This window comes from Bos indicus, chromosome 21, assembly GCF_029378745.1.
Source record: "Bos indicus isolate NIAB-ARS_2022 breed Sahiwal x Tharparkar chromosome 21, NIAB-ARS_B.indTharparkar_mat_pri_1.0, whole genome shotgun sequence".
Lineage (NCBI taxonomy): Eukaryota > Metazoa > Chordata > Mammalia > Artiodactyla > Bovidae > Bos > Bos indicus.
This window is the reverse complement of record NC_091780.1, coordinates 36,172,940-36,185,560: the sequence shown is the minus strand read 5'-3', so window position 1 is coordinate 36,185,560 and position 12,621 is coordinate 36,172,940. Positions and strand designations below refer to the sequence as shown.

The 12,621-nt window shown below is 40.2% G+C and overlaps 1 long non-coding RNA gene across 4 annotated transcripts in view; it reads left to right on the top strand.

Annotated features, from left to right (window-relative positions):
- The window catches only part of LOC139178222 (uncharacterized), a 381,844-nt gene that overhangs the window by 98,058 nt on the left and 271,165 nt on the right, over positions 1-12,621 (top strand). For 3 of the 4 annotated variants that reach the window (XR_011562645.1, XR_011562643.1, XR_011562646.1), the window contains exon 3: positions 2,918-3,047. This is a non-coding gene — a long non-coding RNA (uncharacterized lncRNA). Of the gene's footprint in view, positions 1-2,917; positions 3,048-5,653; positions 6,141-12,621 lie in introns of those variants that run through there. The other variant, XR_011562644.1, reaches the window with a different exon arrangement.

Below are 12,621 nucleotides of genomic sequence, written 5' to 3'. Positions count from 1 at the left end.
TTTTAATGAACCACACCCTCCAGTAGCCTCCAGTAACACAGGTCAGAGTCTCTCCTTCAAATCCGAGCTACCGAAGAAAAGAAGGGGTCATCATTTAGACAAGCTGATTTTCTTAGTGTGGTCTCAACTGGTTGCAATATCATGAAGAGACACTTTGTGTACTTTTTTTTTGTTGGCAGGGATAGTATATCTATTTGGTAATGAAAAGAAACTCAGTGGTCGCCTTCTTTGTCTGCGGGTGTAGTAACTCTTGTGCACAGGGATGGTGGGATGAGTCACCAAGGATCTGTCTGGTGTGCACTGATCTGATGTTTCCATAGGTGATGCAAATGTCCTTGGAAACTGGCTACTTAGTCGTTGGACCATCTGGAAAGGCAGCCTTAACCCATGGAAGATCCTTTCTTTTCCCCGCTTCACCCCTAGCTGCAAGACCCAATTAGGCCTAGCACCACCAGACCGGTTCCAATAGTTGAATCACTACAGGGTTCGCATTCCCAGTGGGTATCTCTTCTGGGAGAGCCAGTGACCCCTTCTTTGCACTTATGACATAACACATTAAGTCATGAGTGAAAAAAGTAAGTTCTACTGACATTCAAAGGAGGAAAAATACATTCACTGGAGTAGCCAGAACGTCAGCACATTCCTAAGGACTGTCACGTGGCTTTTGAAATGAAGATAAGGCCATAAGGAGGCTCATTCCTTAAACACAGTATTCGGACTGAACAGAACTTAATTGGAAGTAAAACGAACTCTTCTATTGCCTTTCATTAGAAATGACATCACCCATTTATTCATTCAACAAATAATGACGATTTCTCTATAGTGTGCCAGATTAAAGAATATAAATTAAAGTAAAATGTACTTGTATTCTGATAGAATCTTGTAGTTATATAGAAGGAAACTGACTGAAATGAAAATAAATCAAATCATTTTCTCTCTTGACCCAAATGAGAAATGTAAGAGCCAGAATTCCAAATAAGTCGTGACTGGTTGCACATACAATTCTTTTTCTCCATTGTAACTCACTTTCTTTCCCATATTCCATTTTGTTCCTCTTTCTCTGTCATACCCATACAGGCATATGCAGGCATAAAAGTAGCAGAGTAATATTGAATAATTAACTCAGTGTTTTGTTTTTTTTTTAAATCCTTTTCCTCAATCTGTTTTCTCACCATTCAAGCAGAAGGAAGAGCTTACCATATACAGTGAACTGAAAGAAGAGCTAGTGTGAAAGAACAAAGGGTCAATTTATTAGATTTTTTAGATAGATTTTGAAAATCTCTAGCTAAAGTAATGATCTTTAAAGTCATGGGTTTTATTTTCAAGAGCCAAGTACTTAAGAAAGAAAATATTTCTTTTTTTTTCCACTTTCTTATTTCAAACACTTAGTTTTATATACTAAGAGACAAATTGCAGAGCATGAATTTTAACTAAAACCAGCATTTCTCAAAGTGTGGTCTGCATATCAGAAACATCTAGGGTATGTCATAAAAATGCAGGTTATGGAGCCCTACGCTGAGTCTAAAAGGACAAGGACAGGAATGTGAATTCAAGTAGCTTAATTATCTTTACCTGTAATAAATTTTGAGTAGTTCTGCTTTTATTACAGAAAAGATACAATAAAGTAGTCCTTTTTTTCCCCACTCAAATAGAGATAAGAGGCCCACCAGAGAGCAGACTGTTGGAAGCACATGACTGGTGTAGAGTGATTTGGGGTCTTTGAGCAAGGTGTAGAACTCCACCCGTGCTAACCAGGGGAGATGGTGGGATAACAGAAACACCGCTGGAAAGCTCCAAAGCGGACAGGTCGAACGATGGTTTGATTTCCAGATTGTTTCACCTCCAGGATGCCACAGACCTCATTAGAAAACCCATTTCACCATCACTCCAGACTAATAGAAGAGCAATAGCCAGTGAAGGCACAGATAGAGATGTGCCTTAGAAAGCCTCACAGTCCTGTGTACACCAGGGGGCACCTTCAGAGGGTATAATGGTGCCTGAGAGGGTGGGCAATCAACATGAAGATCTTGCAGTTAGAGTAACCAAATGGTCAGAGTTGAATTGTGCTGCCCCTCCTCTAAAAGATATACTGGAACCTTAAACCCTAGTTAGGACTTCACGTGTAGATAGACCTGACCTGTAGATAGAGTCTTTACAAAGGCACTTAAGTTAAAATGAAGTTATTAGAGTGGGCACTGATCCAATATAATTGTTGTCCTTTTTAAAAATGAGAAATTTGGATGCAGAGAGAGACAAACATAGCAGGAAAACAATGTGAAGGAGAAAACAAAGAGGAAACAGCTATCTCTAAGCCAAGCAGAAAGATCCGAAATAAATCCTCCCCTCACAGCTCTCAAAAGGAACTGGTTCTGCTGACACCTTGATTTCAGACTTCTAGCCTCCAACATCAAGTGGAAATGAGACTTAGTTTGCAGTCTTGCAGGGGAAATACAGCCTGGAAGGTCAGACTATGATTCTTTCTGTTCTGAGACCCTCTCAAATTTACTCAGGGTTTTCCACTGATCTTTCTGTCATCTGATAGTAGTGAGAATAACAAGGCCAGAGACTATAAAGTCCAAGACCAGGTGAGAAGTGCCACACCTCAACTAAAGGCAGACAGCAGCACAGATGGCTTGCAAATTCAGTGTCTCTCAGATGCCTGAAGAGTACATAAATCCTTCTACTCTGCCCTGGGTGGAAGGAAAGTGGATCAGGGAGAAAATCCTGAATAGAATGTGTAGTTTCCAAAATACTAGTTCTCATAGGAGAAAGTAACAGTGTCATCTCAACTCTGAGTCACCCTCAGCAGAAATGAGAACTTGAGAGGTTAACCAGGCATAAAGAAACAAAATATGAAATGTATTTTCACTTAAACTAAGTTTGTAAAGAGTAAATACATATGCTATTTTCATTTCAGGAAATAAACTTGGCAAGTAAATGATGAGAATACAAGGGTGAACATCTCTGTTTATTGATTGACAAATGGTGCTGATGCAAGATGAAGCACGCTGCATATGTCATTGCCGTTTCTTACATCAGACTCACAGGTGGGTATTAATAATATCAACCTTCACCAAATCAATAAACAGGATTGTCAAGATTGTATCAAGTCATTGTTAGTGGCTGGTGAGTAGATATCAAACTCAGATCTATTTGCCTCTAAAAAAGCCAAGTAACTGCTTTTTATTTGTTAGGCCCTAATGGGTTTTAAGGGTTTCCCTGGAGGATCAGATGGTAAAGAATCTGCCTGCAATGCAGGAGACCTGGGTTCAATCCCTGGGTTGGGAAGATCCTCTGGAGAAAGAAATGGCAACCCACTCCAGTATTCTTGCCTGGGAAATCACATGGACAAGAGAAGCCTGGTGGTCTACAGTCCATGGGGTTGCAAAGAGTCGGACATGACTGAGTGACTGAATACACAACATGAATGCACAATATGTTTTAAATAGAATAATATCAGAGTGATATTAAATTGCAATAAATAGTTCCATAAGTGTCATAAGAAATGCATGAACAGAATGAGATAGGAGCAGGGACTCTGCTGCCAAAGGTCTCAGGAAATGTCATACTGAAAAGTTTTTTTTTTTTTTTTTTAAAGCTGTGTTTGAGCTATGATAAGAGTTTTGGAAGCAGTGAATGGGAGGGAAGGAAGGTGTTCCAGGAGAAGAAAGTCAGAAGCCAAGCCTGGGCGTTATGAAACATTGTGGCTTGTGCAGAGGAAGTTGAGAAGCTGGACTGTCTAACCACAACATGGGTCTGCCAGGGAGCAGGTCTACCCTGGGGAGGTGGGTTGAGCGAGGATGTGAAGGCATTGCAGACTCATGCAGTTCTATAAGTACAGAAATGCTTGTGATCAGATTTGTGTTAAGGAGGAATTAAGGGAAAATGGAGTATAGGCTTAGGGAGATGAACATGTGGTGGGAAGACACAAGGTAGGGGCAGGGTTGCTTTGCAAAGATCTGGGAGAAACATGACAGGGCCGTAGAGGTCAAGGCACAGATTTTGGAGTCCCTCTCGAAGTGCAGTTAGCAGAAACTGGTGGCAAACGGTATGTTTGGAGTGCATTGTTGTTGCTGTTCAGTCACTCAGTCATGTCCAACTCTTTGTAACCCCATGGACTGCAGCACGCCAGCCTTTCCTGTCCTTCACCATCTCCAAGAGCTTACTCAAACTCATGTCCATTGAGTCAGTGATGCCATACAACCATCTCATCCTCCGTCATCCCCTTTTCCTCCTCCTTTCAGTCTTTCCCAGCATCAAGATCTTTTCTAATGAGTTGGCTCTTTAGAGCCAAAGTATTGGAACTTCAGCTTCAGCATCCAATGAATATTCAGCATCGACTTCCTTTAGGATTAACTGGCTTGATCTCCTTGCAGTCCAAGGAACTCTTAAGAGTCTTCCCTAACACCATAGTACAAAAGCTTCAGTTCTTCGGCACTCAGCCTTCTTTACGGTCCAACTCTCACATTCATACATGACTACTGAAAAAACCATAGCTTTGACTATACAGACCTTTATTGACAAGGTAACAAGGTGCATAATTAGGTCTTTATTTTGCAAGATGGGTGGATTGGGATGACTGTAGACATTACAGGAAATTGAGGCACACCCTCAGTGCAGTCATCAGCATTCGTATAAGATCTTTCAGGAAAAACTGTATACAGGGAGAAGAGAAGCTAGCCAAGGAGCAGAGGCCAAAAGAAGAGCAACATCTAAAATCTTCAGTATAATGGAACTCTTGGCATGTCTTCACTCAGACTTCAAGATATTTTTTTTTTCTTAACTGCTCTGAATATTCAAGAAATGTAAGGTTTTAATGGAAAGAGTTCTGACGTAGTAAGATTTCAGTGCCAAATTTGCCACTAATTAATTATGTGACCTTTGGCACATCACTTAATGTAAGTCAGACTTGGCATCCTCATCTGTGAAACTAGATCTCCAAGGTCTCTTTTTCCTGCTTTCAAATGCAGTGATTCTCACTGGATTAGTTTCTTTGATTAGAGAATTTTAATTGAAGCATATCATAGGCTATTGTGCCATGTGCTTCCCAAATGTGAGTGATGGGAAAAAACATTTTAATGATGATCCCAACTTCATGACTCCAGAAATTTCTGACTTTTGCACCTCAAAGTCATCAGTAATTAGACCTTGGCATTTCTCTCTATTTCTACCATTACAGAGAACAAGTTCCACAGACTAGAAAAATGATGCGACACACTGGGAATACAAGAAAATTTGTCAGGACTAGGTGGAAGTTTCCTCAAATTGTCATTTTAATTTAGTGACATAACAGTCATCATTAATAGTGTCTATGAAGAGAGATGCTACATAATGTAAAATTTTCTTCATTATTTGAAGAGATTATGTTCTAAGTAGGATATAACATCTGAACATTGAATTCTTACAACAGCAACGTAAAATCTTACAACAACAGTCTTCCAAAAACAATCTCAAATCACTCAGCCTCTGGGCTCTGCAATGAGGGAGAGAGAGAATGAATCCCAGAGCCTTTCCCCCACGCCCCGGATCCTCCCATTCCAAATGTTATACATAATTTTAAAGCCCACCATCTTATACTTAATGTTCCTCAAAGAGAGAAACTCTTGAGTTTGTCTTATGACTTATCGTAATAAGATGACCCACTTTTTAAAAGGTGCCCCACTCTCTCAGAACCCAGAGGAATTCAGGTGAAGCCTTTGCGAGGTGGATTAACAGCCCAAAACACAACCTTATGCCAAGCTCCTACGTCAGAGAAAATCATTTCAACCTTCATCCAGAAATTAAATGGTTATTGATTGATATGGAAGATACTGTAACCTTTCAGATTAAATTAAGAAATGTTGCTGAACACAATTAAAGTTTTTCTAATGTAAAGCAGTTTGCAAAGTGCATTTTTGACTAAATTCCATCTCTGAGGTTAATTACCATGTCTAGGGTCCAGGAATAATAGATTAAGTGGAAAGTTGGCTCCAAAAGTTAAAGAATGGGAAGAAGCAAGAAGTATCCAGAAGCGATGTATGTCCTACTGATGAATTTGAGGGAGGAAAGCCAAATAACCACACCAGGCTTCTATGCTAAAGGGTTTAGGCCAAAGGAATGGTATAAAATTAAAAGGGTATTCATTTCTTCTAGTGGAACAGGGGCAGCTCCACATTTTGCACACACTTAGAAATTCTCTCATTCTTGTTAGTCAGGCTAAAGTCAGAATGTCTTATTGAGTGTGCTGGAGACATCCTAGGCAGTGTGAACAGCTTTTATTCTGAGGAGCTCACAGTTCTCAATGGAGATCAATGTGGAAGTGATGCTGAAAAGCTTGGCCTCTGTACACAGGTGCCAAGTTGATTCTTGGAGACAGAGGTTTAGGTGAAGCAGGAAACAATAGCTTTACTGCTCTGCAAGGCAAAAGGGGACACAGCAGGCGCCTCACCTGTGTATTCCAACCCAGGGCTCTTTGGTGAGGGGTGTTATGGCAATGCTTCAAAGGTGAGGTTGCTGATAAGATTATGGTGTGTACAGGGCCCTTGCTCCTCTAATCTGGTCTCAGGTAATCTTTTTTTTTTTAATTTATTTATTTTAATTGGAGGATAATTACAATATCATGATGGTTTTTGAGATTTTCTGATTCCTTTAGACTGGCTCAGGTGATGTTTATGGTATGAAGAAGGTTGACATCTTCCATTTGCTGGGTTTTAATTCTATAAAGTACTTAAAGACGTGTTTATATGACTGTGCCGCCCAAGGCTGCACCATTGTTTCTTGGCTATTTGTCTCTTAACTTTGCATCCTTTCTATTCACCGATTAGCAACTGTTCAGATCTCCCTTTGGAATTTACCCTTTGAGACAATCATGGAGGCTGGAGACTGTTCTCCACAAGAAATGGGGGACACGGAAAGGTTTCCATGCCCAGGAACCCCATAGGGTCCTGCTCAGTTTCAGAAGCTCAGTTAACTGTATGAAAGTGGGCAGGAAAGGATTGTAACCTCTTAACCACAAAATCTGTTTCAGGCTGACAAGAGCAGGGTGATAACTCTAGAGAAGCTAAAAGGATCTGAGGTTTTGTCTTGAATATACAAGATGTCCAGCTTAACTCTACCCCTTTTTTCTCATCTGTAAAAATGAGTTGGGCTGAATGCTTTCTAAAGTTCTTACAGTTCTATAATATACATTAATAATATTTTAAAATTAGAAAAATAAAACATAAATAAACATCTTTAAGCTCAGTTATGCATGTCCTTGCTATGATCCTGCTTCACTAGAACCATTCTAGATAAAGAGTACGCACTTTTAGGGAACTCCAACTAAACTTGTTTTCATATAAAGCAGACTTCCAAAAAGAGAAGCCAAGAATGGGCCCTTTAAAAGTGTAGCTCACTGCAAAAACAGCAAAGAATATATACTTAAAAAATAGACTAAAAGGCCTTCATGACACATTCCGTGAAAAGATGCCCTCATAACTTTTACCAGTTAATTGATGCATAAAAGGTTGTGAAGATTAATGTACATCAAAATCAAAACTAAATTGAATTTTTGACATTTTTGCAAATAAAAACCCCAAAGAATACATAGGTGCCTTTTGATTTGTCACAGCTGGAAGACTCTGAATCATGAAGCGCTCTAGGAAGGGCCATTAAATAGCGTTAGATGGTTTGTCAGTGTGGAGGAAAAGTAATTGAAGAACCAAACTGTGTGTATGGGCATTGCATTTTAAAATATTTACCAAACACAGATAAAGTGAGTCTTTTTCTTCCACAACTAAAGCACTAAAGTGTTGATTAGGTAGTCAACAGGAAAATTTTATAATTTAAATTCTTTTTTAAAAAATTCAGTCAGGTTAAATAATCTTCACTTAAAGATATTTCTGGTCTACATTTAAAAGAAATACCATCTAAGCTATTTGCTTTTAATGGGGAGAGAACAGATTTAAAAACCAACCACTGATCTGTGAGAATGACATTTGAAAACAGCAGTGTAATATGGAAGAAGGGTAAAATAAGAACCACAATTCTTAGTACTGGTTCAATAAGACTATGAATTTTGAAAATAATTTCAGATGACTTTTTTCTGGTACTCTTAGCCTCAGTCATAAAGGCAGTCTTTTTTTTTTTTTTTTAAGAAACAGTGATGAAATAAGCAAGTGTTAGAGAAGGCAATGGCAACCCACCCCACTACTCTTGCCTGGAAAATCCCATGGACAGAGGAGCTTGGTGGGCTGCAGTCCATGGGGGCACTAGGGGTCGGGCATGACTAGGTGGCTTCACTTTCACGTTTCACTTTCATGCATTGGAGAAGGAAATGGCAACCCACTCCAGTGTTCTTGACTGGAGAGTCCCAGAGACAGGGAAGCCTGGTGAGGTGCTGTCTCTGGGGTCGCACAGAGTCAGACACGACTGAAGCGACTTAGCAGCAGCAGCATATCATTAAGTCAATGAGGTTCCCAATTTTATTCTTTGGAAAAGAATACAGAATACTAATAATACTACTGATGAAGTAAGTGAAATGCTTTTTGAAGTAGATATCAAATGAGGAACATGTAGATCAATACAAGGTCTATACTGAGATTCAAACACACAGGGCCCACAAGTGAGCTAATCATAGGGTCTGTGGGTTTCCCAGTGGTCTCATGTGCCCCAGGAAGAGGTCCGTTGCAGCTTATGAAAGCAGTCCAAATAGTTGGATTCACCTGATTCTACTCATAAGAACTTAAGGTTCTTCTTTCCTTCTTAGGTAGGGTTGTTGTTTTTTTTCAAATATATGATTAGCATATTTCAAATATATGATTTGACTTGGCTGACAAAAGCAAGCCAGGAAGGGACTTGCATTTAATAATTCCAGAAAGCTCTCCTAACTATCTCCAATATCTTTATTTTCAGTGTTTAGTAGTTGGCAAAGTACAACTGTTCACAAGATACAAGGGTCAAAACCATAAAACAAACCTGGTTTTGAAAAGCTAACTTTACATAGAATGGAAGGAAGACACCGTTTCTATTCTTGGAAGGACAACAGTATTTTGTTTTAATCACTTGCGAAGGATCTGAAACTCTAAAATTCTAAATGAGGTTAATAAATCAAGAAGAGTTAATATGAAAACAAGTTTCATAATCAGCTTGCAAATAAACACTGCTGCATATTCTATTAAGGTTAGTCCCAGAGCTGAGGCAAATCAGAAGAGATTTTTCATATATTCCCACAGTTCAAAGCTTTTAGGTGGAAATAGATTATGAGAAAACATTTTAATAAACAGCATCACTATTTAGTAAAAATGGTAATAGCAGCAAGCAATCAAAAGCTATCTAAACAGAAAGTCCCTTCTCCCTGTATGACTCCATACTCTTCAGACTAACTGTATTTTCAGAATCACCTGCAAAGGAAATCTGAGACAACTAGTCATTACCCACAGAAGTTGCTCCTACTACTCACTGAGCATGAAGTACTTACTTACATCCCAGCTCTTGCAGTTAAGAGTCTGAATAAACTTAGATTTCTCTGATGATTCCCCACCTTTCCCCTAATGCTAATAATCTTTAAGAAATGTGACATGAGCTTTCCTACATACCCCAATGAAGATTCCATATTTCTACATTTGGTAGGTAGATGACCGAGTTAAAAGATAAAATGGTGGTTTTAGAAAACATTAATTATTTCAATTTTAAATACAAATTGTTTGTAGGAAGTTCAGGTAAGATTTGGGTTCTTGAAAATGCTTTTCAAGAGGGCAATATTAGATAGTAGTTGCAGCCACCCAAAAAGAGATGATAAAGTAAAAAGAAAGTTGAGAACTAAGGTGTACAATCATAGTATTTAAATTCAAGGAGAGGAGTGGGGAGCTTTTAAAAAAGACCATGAACAAGCAGTAAGAGTCATCAGTTAGGAGAAACTCAGATAGAGATAAGAGACTTATTATTTATCAAATAGGAAGACTTTTGAGTAATATAAGAATAAATAGTATCAACTGGATATCGACAATATTGGTGACCCTAGAACATACTGTTTCAATGGGAAGTCATTGTAATAAATTGAAAAAAATGAGAAGTGAGGAGTTGAAAATAGTAACCATGATACTTAGACAGCCCTGGAATGCATACTCCAGGGACGGAGAGATATAAGTTTTAATCCCTCTTCAAACATTGAAGGTATGGCCTTGAGCAAGTGAATTAATATCAAACAGCTACAGGTTTCTCTCTGTATATTTGGGGATAGTAATCTGTGGTGTTGGAGAAGACTCTTGAGAGTCCCTTGGACTGCAAGGAGATCCAACCAGTCCATTCTGAAGGAGATCAGCCCTGGGATTTCTTTGGAAGGAATGATGCTAAAGCTGAAACTCCAATACTTTGGCCACCTCCTGTGAAGAGTTGACTCATTGGAAAAGACTCTGATGCTGGGAGAGATTGGGGGCAGGAGGAGAAGGGGATGACAGAGGATGAGATGGCTGGATGGCATCACCAACTCGATGGACGTGAGTCTGAGTGAACTCCTGGAGTTGGTGATGGTCAGGGAGGCCTGGCGTGCTGCGATTCATGGGGTTGCAAAGAGTCAGACACAACTGAGTGACTGAACTGAACTGAACTGAATAGTACCACCTAGAGTTTTGTGGAAATAAAATGAGATATTACAACTAATCTGCTAGAATGACACCTGACATGTGGTAAGTACTCAATAAATGTCAGCCCTTATTTTGAGATGGAGTAGGAAATGGCAACCCACTCCAGTATTCTTGCCTGGAGAATCCCCGTGGGCAGAGGAGCCTGGTGGGTTATAGACCATGGGGTCACAAAGCGTCAGACACGACTAAGCTACTAACACATTTATTTTGAGAAGAAGAAAAATATAAAGTCAAAGGTGAGTAGTTTTTGTGTCCTTCATGACTTTGTTTTGTCTTGGAATTTGTGTGAATAGACGTGTCTGTGTATATGGGTATATGAATGTTTTAGTTGGGGTTAAATTGAGCCCATTTATAGGCTAAAGAAAATCTCGTCTTGTATGGATGTGAGAGTTGGACTGTGAAGAAAGCTGAGCGCCAAAGAATTGATGCTTTTGAACTGTGGTATTGGAGAAGACTCCTAAGAGTCCCTTGGACTGCAAAGAGATCCAACCAGTCCATTCTGAAGGAGATCAGCCCTGGGATTTCTTTGGAAGGAATGATGCTAAAGCTGAAACTCCAATACTTTGGCCACCACCTGTGAAGAGTTGACTCACTGGAAAAGACTCTGATGCTGGGAGGGATTGGGGGCAGGAGGAGAAGGGGACGACAGAGGATGAGATGGCTGAATGGCATCACCGACTCAATGGAATGAGTCTGAGTGAACTCTGAGAGTTGATGATGGACAGGGAGGCCTGGCGTGCTGTGATTCATGGGGTGGCAAAGAGTCAGACACTGAGTGAGTGAACTGAACTGAACTGAAAGAAAGAAAAGAAGTGCATGAATTCTGCTTAGTTAGGGAAGGAAGAAGAAACTTCAAAGAAACTTCTACCTGAGAATTGGGGAAAAAATGATAAGAATTTCCTGATTATTTCCCATACCGCATTAGCTCTGGTTTGCCCCTTTGGGCACAGACTCAGCTCCCTCACAGTTCAGCTTGTGCCTGTCTCTCCCCTGAATGAACCCCCATCAGCATCCCCATGATACAGTGTCACAAAGGGCTTGAAAGATTATGGTGCATGATTTTGAGATAAGATACTGTCAGCTAAAGGTAAACTGAAGCCTACACAGAATGAATTTGCTCTGGACATGACTGATATCACAAATAAGGGAGGCCAAGAAAGTGTAGTTGGTGAATAAGAGTCATCTGACACAATTCACCCATTGTAATGTTCCTGCCTTTATTAAGTCCAGTCCTTCAAAGGACTTGATAGGGGAAGGGTTTGTGAAACAAGATCCCCTTTTTCTGCTCTAAGGATCATGAGGCCTTAATTCCATCACCTATTTGAAATTTTCTCAAGCTGAACCATAACTTCAACTAGTCTGACTGCTTGCCTATGGTGACATAAACCTTTACCCCGAAAGGTATGATGCCTCAGTGGTTTTGCCATTGTTGAATGGCAGCTGCCATTTACCAATGTGACTAGGTGGGAGGAGAAGGGGAAAAGAGAGGATGAGAAGGTTGGATGGCATCACCGACTCGATGGACATGAGTTTGAGCAAGCTCTGGGAGTTGGTGATGGACAGGGAAGCCTGGCGTGCTGCAGTCCAGGAGGTCAGAAAGAATCAGACACGTCGGAGCAACTGAACTGAGGGTTAAAAAGTAGCAGGGAATGTTCCAGTTAATGCCTTTGGTTCCAGATAGTCTCCTTCCTGTCCTTATATGTGGCAACATTCCTAGCATCTCATGGCTCAGGAGCTTCTTCCTTGGTCTGCTGGCGTGGACACTAGCATGGCCATCCTAAAGTGACCTGGAAACAACCATAGAGTCAGCGTCAGTAGAAATCTTGAATCTAGCAGAAAACCTAAACTGTGGCATGAGATTGCAGAGGAAACTCACTAGACACACACCCATGCAAAGCCCATAAGTACAGGAAAATCAACACAGTCTTCAACCAACAGGGAAAGTAGGGGTGTTACCCCTTGTCAGTTCTCTGTTCTTTGATAGGAGTCACCTCTGGGAATGAAGACCTCTAGGTCTACA